The sequence below is a fragment of the Dermacentor variabilis genome, chromosome 3, assembly GCF_050947875.1.
Source record: "Dermacentor variabilis isolate Ectoservices chromosome 3, ASM5094787v1, whole genome shotgun sequence".
NCBI classification, from domain to species: Eukaryota; Metazoa; Arthropoda; class Arachnida; order Ixodida; family Ixodidae; genus Dermacentor; species Dermacentor variabilis.
Window position 1 is genome coordinate 31,653,860 of NC_134570.1, and position 14,572 is coordinate 31,668,431.

Here is a 14,572-nt window from a genome sequence, read left to right on the forward strand (position 1 = left end):
GATTGATTGATTGATTGATTGATTGATTGATTGATTGATTGATTGATTGATTGATTGATTGATATAGACTAACTGATGCGGTCACTGAATTTCGATTTGGTGTTTACATTTAAACACCGTTCTCCGATATTCTACCCCATGTCGCACGTTCTCTATCCTCACTCTTTTTTCCAGACATTTCGTTCCCGCAGTTCCACCTCGGCGGACCGCGTGTCGCACCACTTAATATATGTTCAGTCGGGCCGTCCACTGAGGCCACAGTGAAATCGCCTTGGAAGGCACGGCGAAACATTTGCTGGAATCGAGACATATATACATACGTGAGGCCGCCACGAGAGAAGACTCGCGTCTCGTCTCCCTCCAACAAGCGGCAACGGGGATCACTCAGCGGAACCCACCTTGGAAACTAGCGCGCGAGCATATAACGCGACCGAGCCGCAACGAAGCCAACCTTCGACCCTGGTTCCAGCCAATTTCCGTCTATCTGCGCGCGCGCTTCTCGGATCGGAGACGCGCGCTCCGCTTGCTTCGCGCGCCTGCCTTCCGTGCCCTGTCTCTATGTCTTGCTCGAGGACGGTTATATACTGTCTCGCCAAGAAGATATAACGCGCCCGAACAAGGGCTTCTTCTTCATCCGCACTGTGTCTACACACAGCGCGCACGCGAGAAAAAAAAAAATGTTGCCGCACCGCCGCGCACTTCGTTTCGCGAAGAGCGAGAATTCTCGCCGAGCGAGCAGCGCCAAAGCTGCGGGCGAGCGAACGTCTTAATAATTGCACACCACCCCGAGTCTTCCATTACCGCCTGGGCTTAACGAGGCCAAATTACAACAGCCGCGGCCACAGAGCCTCTGTTCTTCCTTCCGATCTCTTTCTTTCTTTCTTTCTCTTCTTTCTTCTTTCTTTTTTTTTCAGCACTTGTATAAGAATAAGCTATACAAGGAACGGAAAAGGGGGAAGGTCGCGCTTCTAAGAAGGTCGCCAGAAAGAACACTTTTTTTTTTCTAACGCCTCTGTATAGTCTCCTCCTCGTCGCCATCTCCGGGCTGTTCTCGCGGAAGGCTTACCGTAAGACCGCCCCGCGTGCCGCACCATACACTGTAGAGCCGTTGAGGAGAGCAAGGCCGCCCGAATCGGGCGACTCGGTTCGACCGCTCGCTTTGCGCAGGCTCGAAGGCAAGCGCGCGTTCACCGTCGTGTATATTTAACGCCCGTACACCATTTCGCTTGTCGTCGCCGCCGCCGCCGCCTCGACTCGGGCCCGTCCGCATTTCTCAACGCACTTCGTTCCTGATGCGCACTCCCCTTCGCCTGCTTCCTTCTGTCTGCGAAGAAAGTCGTTCGTCGCGCTCTGCTGAGCAAAGTTGGACTCGGGCGCTCGAAGTCCTTTGCTTTAGCGCGGCTTCCGCGCCGCAGTTGTAATGAGTTTTGCAACCTCTCGAGCACTCCGCCTTGTCATTTGTTTCCCTCGCGGCACTTCTAGTTTTTTTTTTCTGCTTCTGTTTCTTGTTTTGCTCGAGGCAAGAACAAAAGGCGAAGTTGCCCGAGTAGACCAAAATATTAGTGACTGCATGCCGCGCGCGGAACAGCGGCTGCGTAGCCAGTAATCAGTCCACGAGCTATGCGCGCCTCGCTTCCTTAATGGATATTATTGGCAGGCCAGGACAGGTCGCGAAACATGAAGGGTTCACTCGCTTCCCACGGTGTACACCGTTCGTTGCTCAGCTGGGTCGTGTGCGAAGCATCGACGAGGACGCGGTCCGGGCCCTTTTATGGAACGGTCGTTCTTTATACGGTATTTTTTATTTATTCTCTAATATATTTAAGGATGCAAAGCGCGTCATTATTGTCGGGTCTCCCACATACCGTTACTGATGACATGAAGACAAACCTTCCTTTCTGGACCGAATTAACGTCGCCGACTTTTACATCGAGACACTCCCTCTATGTTTTCTTGGTTATCTGTCCGGAAAGCCGGCCGACAGCGTACGTGGTATGCTTGAAGTAAAAACCGCTCGTCAGGAACACTTTAGCTTAGGGTCGATGCTGTAGAACGCTCTGCCGGCGTTTGAACGTTAACTGTCGTTTTTGAACGCCGTTGGCGCTACATTAATTCTGCTGCCGTGCCCAACAGCTCAAGTCCTTCAAAGCTTGCAAATTGGCCGCACCACCATTACGGAGTGAGTGAGAGTGAGTGAGTGAGTGAGTGAGTGAGTGAGTGAGTGAGTGAGTGAGTGAGTGAGTGAGTGAGTGAGTGAGTGAGTGAGTGAGTGAGTGAGTGAGTGAGTGAGTGAGTGAGCGAGTGAGTGAGTGAGTGAGTGAGTGAGTGAGTGAGTGAGTGAGTGAGTGAGCGAGCGAGTGAGTGAGGGAGGGAGGGAGGGAGGGAGGGAGGGAGGTGAGCCCGGAGTGACCACAGCACACAACACACTATCTTGCTCAGGCTTCCTCTACTATAATATGCAGGGACATCAGCGGCATCGAGGAGCGCCATGTTGCGTTTAAGTGGCGAACTGCCAAGAGTGGGTCAACAGGTGTTGCACAAAGAATGAAATAACCTAACAGAGAAAGCAAACAAAATTTGGGACGTTGCGTTTGATGTAGCCGTCGCAATCGACCGTTAACCATAGTGCTCGCCTTTCGAGCAACCTGCACTATATGACGCCGACTTTGCGAATCTCCGCTGCCTTGACGTCGCTGCATATCCAGGGGCCCGGAAGGGCCCGATGCTTATTGCAAAACAAGCCAACCCAGTGTTCGCCACAATAGAGCGGAAGTAATTAAACAGTCGTGGCCCGAAGACAGATCTGAACACGCTCAAATACGCCCCTTGACTGCCACGATAGCTATACTTACGACCGTGTTCCAGAGTTTCAAACAAACAAAAACGAGGAACGCTGAGGGCACTGTTACGGTTGCTCCGCAACCGACGGTAGTGATGCATACACCGAAGTCGCCCCGCTTAAATACAACAAAGGAGGCAGCTCTGCTAAACCTCCTTCTGCGATAAGGATGAAAGAAAACACTTACGGTAACGGTCGCGGTAAGAAAGTGCGGCCTATTAATCACCGCCGTACGTTTCGGAGCGAATAAATTAAGGCGCCCGCTAACGGGTGCAACCGAGGTGTATGTACCGTCCCGTGATTTACGGTTCCACCCCGCGCCGGCAGCCACCGTATCGGCAAACCCGTTGCGCGCCGCGCCACGAACGGGTGGCAGTGCGCCAGCCGAGACCGAGTAATCGTGGTGCGGTCTCCGCAGGGTGTGGCGGCCGCGCCTCCGCAAACGCGTGCGGTCGATCTATTACGCCACTCGGCAGCTACTGCGAGCCACGTACGCGCGTGCCTCTATGCGTGTGTGTACACCGCAGGCGGTATTACGTCGCGGCATCGGCGATGGTCGCGTTTGTGAGAGCTACGTGCCGGTGAGGCTTTTAGCCTCGATGTATGTAAGATAGGGAGGAGAAAGTGTTTTTATGAACGTCGTAGTTCGTGCAGCTTAGTGAGAGGTCTATAGTTATAACATATGTGTGTGCCGTGCCGCCCACTGGTAAAGTGAATACGGGAGCGGGGTACGAGAGCGTGTTATTAGGCTTTACGGCTATAGTATATACGGTGGCGCCTGATCTTGCAGCAGCGAATCGAGGTATGGGCGGTGCCTGTTTTCCTCCTATATAGCACGTGCGAGATACACTTAACCTTTTTTGTGAGGCTATGCCGTTATATGCTTACCATGCTGTGCTGTCGTGTGCTACCACATATAGTGCAATATACAGTACTGGTACTAAACCAAAAAATATAAAGTTTATAAAAAATATGAACAATGAGAGCCGCGTGCATGTACGCTCTATTTATATGTGCACGAGACTTTGCTCGGCTGCAGTGTGGTTGACAGCTGCAGATAAAGGATGAAATGTAAACTTTAAACACTCAATACACTGCCTTCGTGACCCTTGAACTGTTGCGTTCAATCCCGTCTGGAGGGGTCACATGAGCGTTGCGTGGAAACGCTATCTGATAAATGAAAATAAAAAGAAAAGAAAATGCAATTTTCTATAACAATCTTGAACCACCAAAGCGTAGCTGCAACTACGGAAACGTCTCTCGCTGTTTTACGTGGATGCTAAATTGCTTCAACGTGCAGTCCCCGTCAAATCTAACCTTGGCGACGCAAGCACTTCTATAGCGGCATAACTTTCACAAACACCAGCTGTAGGGAGCAAACATCGAATTCTTATTAAGCTAGTACATTCAAGACACCCCCCTACCAGAAGTCTCAAGCACCATTCAGAGAAAAAGCAAGAAAGGCCCTTAATTAAGGCATGTTTCGGTTACGTATCACCGTGACCGTACGCCGGCCATCCATACCAGTACCCGCGCGGTATCCCTACACGCAAAGTACGTAAATACCAACAAGAGGGCCTTCTTTCGGATTTTTGCGGGCTGTGTCTCTCCATACTTTCTGTCTTGCATAGCTGAGTTAAAAATATTTAACCACCAGAGGATGTAAGCACGACTGCTGGAATCCATTTCACCCTTGTGCTGATCTTTCAAGTTCCTCCGAAGCCCACCGACACGTCTGAGCGCCTTGTCTCGGCGAAATGCGCACCAAGAGGATTGCGCAAGTTCCCCGCGCCAGCTGTATTATATTGCAGCTGTCACGCTGACACTGAAGTCGCAGCTGGTGTCGCAAGCTGTCAGCTGAAGATTCTCGCCATTCTATTTTTAATTAAAGTCCCTTCTCAAGAAAGCCGCGGATATATATATTTTTTTTTTTTGTGCGTGCGCGTACCATTGTATCTTAACTTCGCCGGGGAGACTCTTGTGTAATATACGACGGCTGTCTAACTCATCCACGTAGCCGGAGCTGTAAACAGGGATGGTGCGTGAATGGTGAGTCGTGCGGTCCGGGATAACAAGTTCAGCTGGGACGCATGGCTCGCACCATGTCGCGACCCTGGTTCAAATCCATCCTCGCGGTTAGTTTTACCTCCATGTGTTGCGAGAGGATTCAGACTGTATGCGTTACCTGATGAGTAACGCTCGGGTGGAGGCTTTGCGAGGCTGGCGCAGGGTCCGCGACTGCGGACAGCAACACTCCTCCTGCTCCTCGCAGCCATGGTGGTATCGCGCTACACTACAAGGACTCCAGCCGCAACACAAGAGGCCCACTTTGACTTCTGAGGCTCAATTCACTCGCTCTATATGAGAGACGCGCACTTGGTAGCAAAGTCTGAAGGGCGGCTCTATTTAAACTTTCTAACGGCCGCGATGGCAGGGACTGTTGCTGTGAGACAAACCCCGTGCACTATAAATCTAAATCAGTCGCAAGTTTTAGAAGAAAAGAGATACTGCCGGATTTTTGTTTTTTCTCCAGTGCGAACAGTGCTACTGACAAAAAAAAAGAAAAAATATTTCCCTAGACTTTATTTTTTGACGCTTTGATGCAGCTCTCGGCGCTCGCTAAATTAAATTCCTGTCGTCCGTTGCCTTCAATGTCCAATTTTTTTTTTTCACCTCTCCATCTTATTGATTCCTTTATTATTTCTTGCTTGCTACATCTGATGCAGCATTGTCACCGCGGCGCCTTCTTTCCTCACCTTTTTTTTTTTTTCTTGTCTCCTTTCTTTTGCGTCACGCAGCAGTACCTTTACACCAGCTTTATCGTTGAAGAAGAAAGTAGAATTACCGCGCCCTGACGGTCTCGGAATTCCGTCACCGGTTATTTTTTTTTTTTCTTTTCCCAACTCGTACTAGCAGTCTGGCTCACTTAATATCGTCGCAAAAACAATAGTCACTCAGAAAAAACGAACAATAATACAGATGCCGGCTTGCTTGTGCGCTTCAAAGAATAAGACAGTTTGTTCGTAAAAAAAAAAATAATAAGGAAGAACGCTGTGGCTTCGGTGCTTTGTGGCGTCACTTGGTGAGCGGCTTACGGTCGTTGTTACTTAAGCGCCTGGCACACGAAACGTATTTCTGGTTGTATAACTGAGGGCAAGATTAAGTAGCAAGCTTTTAGTTTTTGCCGGTATCGCAGCTGCCCGTGCGAAACTAACATTTTAAGAATCATTAACTATGTTGCTTATTATGTCGTATGCTCCCAGTCAGAAAGACGTAGGTGAAATGATTTTGCGCATTCTATGTATAGACAACTAATTCTGCTTCTGCTGAGAAAGATGAAAAAAAAAGTATCCTATTTAGGGCATGTTCTTGGCATAGTGTAGTTGATATGACTTTTCTGAAGAAAAAAAAAGAGGAATCACAAATATATATATAGAGAGAGAGAGACCATGGCTTGGCGACGGCGATATATGGCCTTATAGCACACGAAACATGTGTCGCGGGGTTAGGGTACAAGCGGTGTCTGAAACACAGAGGCCATGACGTGTTTCCCGCTCGGAAAATCGTTGGTTCCCAGATACATGGTTCATGCACCGTTTCCTCTTACTAGCGGTCGCAAATTTCGAGGGCTGTGCTTTTGCAGGTAGTATGCACTGGAAGTGATTGTAAAATCGGAAACACGTCATAACCGCCTTTTCGGGCATCACCGATAACTGCCATCGCATGCAGCCCGCGAAAGCGCAGCCTTCGAGATTTGTTTCAGTTACTGGGGTGCAATCTTCGCTGGAGCGTGGAGTTCGACACTGCCAACATGAATAACCAATGGCACCTGTCCCGACCAAACTAACAGCTGCACCGTAGACAACGATAAACATACACTCCGACAGCTGGGCATTCGTAGTACATGGAATGCACACGAAGTATGCATAGAATGATCGCGAAATGTTAATTCATTTTGAAGGATTTTTTTTTTTCGCTTCTGAAATCGGTCATTTTGTATGAGTATCAACGATGGGGAAATTTAGCTCTTGCACCTTAATTCCAAGTAAACGTTTGAACAGCAAATTCTGTATTCTTGTTTAAGGGGAAATTCAGAAGATACCCAAGGGACAATAGAATCATGACCAACGTGAGCACAACAGAGGGCCATGGTGGCATTACTTATGGCTTGCATTATGAAATGTGTCCAATGTAAGACCAGTCCAGGCCATACTGGGCACTACAACAGTAAGCGAACAACAGTAACGCGCAGCTTGTTGCGCTCCTTGTTACGTTCTTTGTGTTACTTTGTGTTGTTGTGTTAACACACCAACTGTGAAGGTCTTCAGACACTACTGCGTTCGATAGATGGCGCTCTGGCAGAGCAGTTGTTGGAAACATTTGCAAAGCTAAGCAACACTCGATCCTCCTTCTCCTCTGCCGATAGTCTGGAGATAGAACAGGGTAGTGAAATCTGAGCCGTCTTGAAAAAAAAAATTTTCTGCCCAATTTTGATAAGTACCTAGCCTGCCTCTTTTGACGTTCCGTTGAATTCTGGTGGACCTTCTTACAGTGGAATTAACTGCAGGCAGAGCGCAGAAGACGTTTAGCAAAGAATGAAGAATAGTTATCGAAGCAGTCAAGGAAAATTGGCTATCGGCTTCCGTTCCGGCCCTCAACATCATCATTTATCGTGGCGATTTCTCACGCGATGAAAGATGCGTGGCGTGAAAGCAGCAAGCGCGAATCTTTTATATGGGTGTCGATAAAGCGCTAAACGTTTCTCGTCTTCTTGTTTCATTGCAGGTGAGCATACAAAGCTTTGGCCTGGCTTGGACCCGTCTTTCTCTTCTGTCTCTGTGTAAGTGGATTTGGTGTCTTGCGAATTAATGACTCAGAAAATTGATGTCGTGTGCACCGTTGAGACATTTATTGCTGATCGAGTTTATGAGTAATGAGTGATGACGTCCACTCGCCTTCCCTATGTATCCTCGATGCTCGAAAGCTCTAGTGATTGAGGAGAACCTACATCCTCACTTTGCTGAATTTTCGAGCGTCATAAGGTTCCTTGAAACGACGCAACCACGCTCGGTGTAATTTAACTATTCATATCACTTGATCCTATCTTTATTTTATCTTATCAGCCACCGCTCACGACCAGGCAATCCTCTTGATAATGTCAGCAGACGCCGCTCGGCCCACCGACGAAGCGCGAAAAGGAATGGCGCCGGTATGGAATTGCTACATTATCCCCAGCCCAGGGCGAAATAACATACATGTTCCTATAGTGTCTTCTTCTCTTTGTACAGAGACTGTACCTTCATTTCCGAAAGTGGGCTATTACAAAACAAAAGTATGCCTCTCCGCCGCCATCGCTGTCGTTTCCTGGAACGGATTTCAAAAAAAAGTAAGCCATTGTAAAACCATGGCTCTCATCCCACTTATCAACATGTGAGCGATATCTTCCATCTCATTCGCCGCGTGAAGAAGATAAAAGGAGAAGAAAGCACAAGCGGCCATTATGAAGCGAAGTAGAAGTCGCAGAAGTAAGACAGAAAGCAATGAGTGACACATAACGACCTTGACAACTGGAGCAGGAAAGCGATGAAAGAGAAACAAAAAAAGAGAGACGAGCCATGCGTGCATATCCTCACCCATTAAATTCTCATTAGAACAATGGATGACAATGGCGACGGAAACGAGAGTCTCCGCACGACAACCCCGCTGCTATTTCTGGGAACTTGCGCTTAGGCTGACCTTCTAAAACGAGGCATGTTCCGAATTACGATGGAAAGAAAATATTTGAAAAGAAGAGAAAAACAAAGCGAACGAAACGGAAATGGGAGCAAAAGCGGAATCATCAGTGTATATCTATAGAAGAATAAATTGTGGAACAGGCACCGGCTAAAAAACAAAAATATCGAAGTATGGAGAGGAGAGAACTTTCGATCCTTGAGTGAGAATCGATACTTTGTCCCCACTGTGAGTTTTGTTCTGTTTAGGAGTCTCTAGACATCGGCAGGCTCGCAGGAAGAATGCCTAAAAATTAAAGAGAGAACATACAGAAGTGCGCCGTAGAGAAAGCTGAAGAGGAATTTGGCAACAGCCAGGCCCAATTAATAGAAAACGGTTTACTGACCCTCTTTCACCTTTCTTTGACTGCTTTCTTTTTCTTTTTCTTTGTTTTCTCTTTTTTATTTCTTGCTGCTGTCGTCACCCAGCTAGTTGCCTCTATATCTCTCTCACATTTTCCTTCTCAAGTGCAAGATCGTCAGTGGGTAGTACGATTTCCGTGACCTGCCTTTAGCAACGAATTTCACTTTTCATTTCCCCATCCCCTCTGCTCCGATCGGCGTCATTCGTTACCTCTGACCAAGTGTTGCGCTTTCCTCTCCCCCTTGCTATCCGTAGTCTCTGTGTTGCAATGTGCTTCAGCACGCCAACTCGAGATAATGTATGTATGTATGTATGTATGTATGTATGTATGTATGTATGTATGTATGTATGTATGTATGTATGTATGTATGTATGTATGTATGTATGTATGTATGTATGTATGTATGTATGTATGTATGTCTGTCTGTCTGTCTGTCTATCTATCTATCTATCTATCTATCTATCTATCTATCTATCTAATTTTTCTTCACACCCTCTCCTTCATCCCTTATGAAATGCCCTACCCGGTGTCGTATGCAAGACTTGTATTTAGACTAACCTTTCCAGTTAACAATAACATTATCTTCATTTCTGTCCAAGTTACGGCCCGTTTCACTTCAACGTCTTTTTGTCTTTGCAGTACCCTTCTCCTTCTCCTCCCCATCCCATCTTGTTTCACAATTGTTGTTTTACCTTCGAGGAGTCTTTCTGTTCTTTCCTGAAGTGCCTTCTCTGTCTCTCTCTCTTTCGAACCCCTCGCTTCTGTCACCATGGCCCCCTCCACCTCCTCTCTCCGTTTCTCGCGTTAATTGATTCCTGGTGATTGATTTATCGGCCGTCTCCTCTGGCTCGCCGCCGGCACACCGGTCCAGGCGTGTGCGAGGGAGGAAGCACTTAGCTCGTCGTTGTCGTCGTAGGTGCACACCCCCTCCCCCCCCCCCCCCACCGCTCCCGAACTGGAGGGGACACTTTTGGTCTTCCGTATACTCGTTCGCCACCCACTCTCCCTCCTTCACGCTTCCCTTTCTCGCTCGCTGCAGAAACGAACCACGCGAACGCCATGCCATGGTTTCGCGGCGTGTTTTGCGGGGAAGCTGCGCGCCGTGTCGTCTCCGTGACTTCGTCCAGGTGGGCGTATTTACACGGCCGCCTCGCCTATTCCTACCCTCACTGTGGCGCCGAGTCAGTGGCGGCATATTTGTCTTTGTTTTGAAATTTCTTGCGTAGGTAAAACGAGTGCGCGTATGTATCGTTTATTCTTTCTTTTTCTATTTACAGCAGTTACTTTCAGGTTTCCTCTTTCTCAACTCTGTGTGGTGTCCGTCAATGCCAGCTTTCCAAAAAGAAAATTACCGTCGTAATATTGTTAGAACCGCAAAAAAATGTAATAAATTGGCGCTACCGAAGAAAACGGGGCACCGCGTAGGTGCAGGTTGTATTTATTTATGGTGTTTGACGTCCCCTCAAAATACTGTCGCTGTGCACGAGAGATGCGGCATATAGCGGAGTGCTCAAGGTTAATTTTGGAAGCCTGGAGTTTCTGAGCTAAAGTACCGGAAACATTTTAGCACTCATCGGAATACGACCGCACCCCCGACGGAAATGAGGTCAATAACCTCGTGTTCGGTCTCAAACCGCCATAGCTACTAAGCCACCGTGGACGGCAGTCTATGTAAGTGCAGGCAGATCCTTCCTGTCCTCCAACCAGCCCCGACGTAGTCGTCGTTCGTTAAGACTTTCTTAGCTTTCACTTATATTTGATTACTTAATTTATTCTCGATTGCTTTCACATACTTGAGGAAGGACACGAAATTGGCAAGTAGCAGCACTACGGCTGAGATTGAGCCCCTCTTGTGGCTGTGCCCAGCAATGAGGTACTACTCGCGAGAGGATTCCCAGAGGTGCCAAGCCGCGAACAGATAAAACAGCGTTACATGCGTTTACTTATGGACGATGAGCTCGCTACGCCATTACTCCAACTCCTGCATGAGGAGGACTTCCGCATTTTCATTGAAATATGCATCTGTGCCGTGGAGCAAGCTATGCACAAAAAAAATTGCGAAAGGAAAGCAGCTGTGGTACTTACCATTCGCTATGTCATATTGATCATAAGCGGAATGGAAAGGGGGAAAATAAACATAAAAATTGAAAACGGACAAAAAAATGAAAGGCGAACAATTCGAACAAAAACTTTGTCTCTAAGATCATCAGGCCGCTCCGTTTACATTCCTCCGGGCTGGCATGATGTTCGAGCCGTCGTGCCCTGGATGATTCGAGCAGCCATGCGCTTCGGCCGCAGACCGAGGTAGCCCGCTTTTTGTTCGTGCCGCTCGGATCGTTTCGTGCGCGTGCACTTCGTCTTCGTTCTCGTTGCGAACGCGAGGCCGTGTAGGCACGTGCTCTCTCTCTCTCTCTCTCTCCTCCTGGTAACGTCTTCCGCCCGTATAATCACTAAACTGTGAAAAACCCTGGACAGTAAGTGTTGCATACATCCAAAGATCGTCGCTGAAATTTTCGTTTAGATACTCCGCACGGTCCAGCGAGCACGGTGGCGGCATCGAGCAACCGGAATCGCGGAAGCGGGATCTACTTCCGGGTCCATCACTGAAGGCATCGTCGTGTCTTCAGAAAGAACAGAAACAGAAAGGGTGTTAATTTCCAGAGACGACAAAGTTGATTCTGGAGAGGCCACCACCACCGGATAAAAGACGTTGCAAAACAGCTTGTATAAGTTGACGACCTTTGCGAGGCATTATGAAAGCAAACAGTTCTGACAAATTGAGATACAGGCAAGTTTCGACATAACTTTACTCGTATAACGAAAGAAAAAGAAGAAATCGAAGATGAACGACACGTGATACTTATACTCAGAGCCGCGCAAACGCGAGCCCCAGACGTTGCATCCTACTTGTCTTCGTATTCGCTACGCCTCAAATTTCCTCACCGCGCGTTTTGCTGACGAAAATGAAGCAATTATGGCACCATTTATATTCCTATTCAATTTTAAATAAAGATGTGACTGCGTTTTTGCGTGAAAGGTCGCAGTATGACATTTGTCCGGAGCAAATGATCCTACCATTCATGGCAGGCCAAACAGCTCAAGTTCTTTGGCACGTGTTTTACACGGGCGTTTGCTTTGGAGCCACTGAAACACGCATATGGCTAACTTCGCGGGTCAATTCGAAGCAGCTCTGTGGTAGACTCCCTGGGAAAGGTCTGACTCTTATCGTCAACGCCGCACGAGGTGGCGTGTTCTTTAATATAGTGCGCACGAAGGGACCTCACCTTGTTCAAATCTACGCGCACTATATACAGTCTTGCACCAAAAGAGATCGGGCCTCGGCATGCTAAATAAGCCGTTTCCCGTCAGGTAACCGTAGCTGTACCTTACGCTGCGCTTTGCCAGTATTAGTTATTATTATTAGAATGTAAGTGGAGTATTAGTCTGGCAGTACTTATAAAGAAGGTTACAGCTTGGAGCAGCCAGTGTGCAGGATACTAAGAAAGTGTAGTTCATGCGTCAGTGACAGTCTTCGTGACGATGCCTTCAACGATAGAGCTGTCCGCCCACCCTCCTTTCTAAACTATAGTGACAATTGTTTTGTTATTATTATTATTATTATTATTATTATTATTATTATTATTCGAAGGAAGCAATGCACTATGGGCCGAGTGCTAACACAGTATACTGCCTCCCTCCTCCTTTCGATTGCCCCTACCCTTTCATCACCTTCCTTTCTTTCTCTGCTGATTGCTGACAGACCAGCGGGATTCGACCATGCATTCGCCAATAGTACCCCAGTTTCCACATATACGAACAAATTGGACGATGGAACGCACTTTCATCGTGACGTAAACCAGCGTCTGTCAACCGATGGATTTGTTTGTAATATTTGCAGTTTCGAAATGTTCACTTTGTGTCTGGTGCGCTCTATATACTAGCCTGCGACGAATTATTTGTGCCGCGACCTTTGCAACACTCAAGGACGAAAAACCGGTCGACAGGTTTCTCTATTATTTCTCCCACGTGCGTATACAATCCTGAGAGCAAAGCGCCTTTGACACGTACGAGCGGCTTTGGGATTGTCTCCGACCCTCTATACGGCACCTCTCGCGTGTCGGCACAATGTGAAGCGCACGATGCTAACAGAAAATAATAAAAGAAAAGCCAGCAGCGAAAGTGAAAACAGAAGAAATCGAATTGAGAGAGACAGTAAGCGCGACACGGGCATTTCTTCCTTTCTTTCTTTCTTTCTTTCTTTCTTTCTTTCTTTCTTTCTTTCTATCTCTTGCGACGGTGAAGTGTGCGCTTCGTTTCTTGGATTCGCCGGTGGGTCGCGCCGGTGACAACGGAGGTGTCGCGATACAAAGTAATAAGACTCGTCGAGACAAGTGACAGGAATATAAGGCGGATCCTCCTCTCCATTTTCTCTCTGTCATTCTCTCTCTCTCTCTCTCTCTCTCTCTCTCCTGTTGAAAGAACAACGCTGGTCGCGGTCCTCGCAGATTCCAGAGTGTTACGGGAGTCCGAGGAACGGGCCCGCAGAGCCTGTACACTGCCAAGTGCGGCCGATATATATAAAGCTGAGCTAGTTCGGTCGGAAACAGAGGAACGGAATTCTCCCTTCGCTCCCGGTCCCGCTACGAGTTCGGGACGCCGCGCGGAGCAACTTGCTGTATGCACTAGATGTAGCCGCTTCTCCTCCGGGCCGACCTCGAGGGATCGGGAGAATTCTCGCTCTTTTTTTTTTTTTTTTTCGTGTCAGGCAGAGCAGTCCCACAGGATCACTCTTCCTTTCTTCTGTTTTCCCGCCTTTCCTTTCTTTTTTTTTTCTCTCTCTCTTTCTCTCTCCTTCGAATCCTTCGTTTTAGGTCTTTCATCGCTTGTTCTTTTCTCTATTGCGGGCGCGACATTCTCGCTACGCGTGCCTGCGCAAAGTGAGTGAAAGCCGCGAACGGAAATACGGAGCATCGGGGGGGGGGGGGGGGGGGGGGGCAGCCTCATACCTGTAGCTCTCGCTCTTCGCGATACTGTCGTGACGGCCAAGATTTAGCGAGCCAACGTTGTTCGTTTGAAAAAAAAGCTTGCAGCGTGTCTACGTAATCTTTTTTTTTTTTTTTGCTTTTTTCTTCTACTACGCCCCTTGGCCTTGATGCCCTGGTTACAGTGTCAAAGCCCCTCTGTGACACTTTGAAGCTTGTCAACCCACTTTTCAAGCTCTCTCGTTTCTTTCTTTCCTCCGTTGTTTCTTTCTTTCTTCCTTTCAAGTTTCGTTTTCTTCGTCGCTGGATTCCTTGCGCGGGCTTTTCGCGTCTCGCGGAAACTGTGGCAGCGATGTGAAACGAGAGCATCGGCGCGTGCCGTGTTGATGGGCACTTTCTCTGGACGCTACGTTTACGCCTTTTGTGTATTTCGCGATCGAAAAGTATAGGTGAGGACTGGATGTTCGCTAATAAAATTTTAAAAAAGAACAGCGCTCTTCGACCTTTCTTCCATCTGACGCTGTTCCGCCGACTCCTAGTCAATCGTTGATTCAATGCAGTTTCTTTTTTTTTTTTTGAATTCATCTGTCTTGTTGTTTTTGTTTTTGCTCCTTT

At 47.9% G+C, this 14,572-nt stretch overlaps 1 protein-coding gene across 2 annotated transcripts in view; it reads left to right on the forward strand.

Annotated features, from left to right (window-relative positions):
- The window catches only part of Tmtc2 (Transmembrane O-mannosyltransferase targeting cadherins 2), a 376,982-nt gene that overhangs the window by 67,302 nt on the left and 295,108 nt on the right, over positions 1 to 14,572 (forward strand). The window contains exon 2 of one of the 2 annotated variants that reach the window (XM_075684664.1): positions 7,625 to 7,679. The exons of the other annotated variant lie outside the window; for it this stretch is intronic. The gene's annotated coding sequence lies outside the window, so the exon portion shown is untranslated. The remainder of the gene's footprint in view (positions 1 to 7,624; positions 7,680 to 14,572) is intronic. 2 annotated transcript variants of the gene reach the window in all.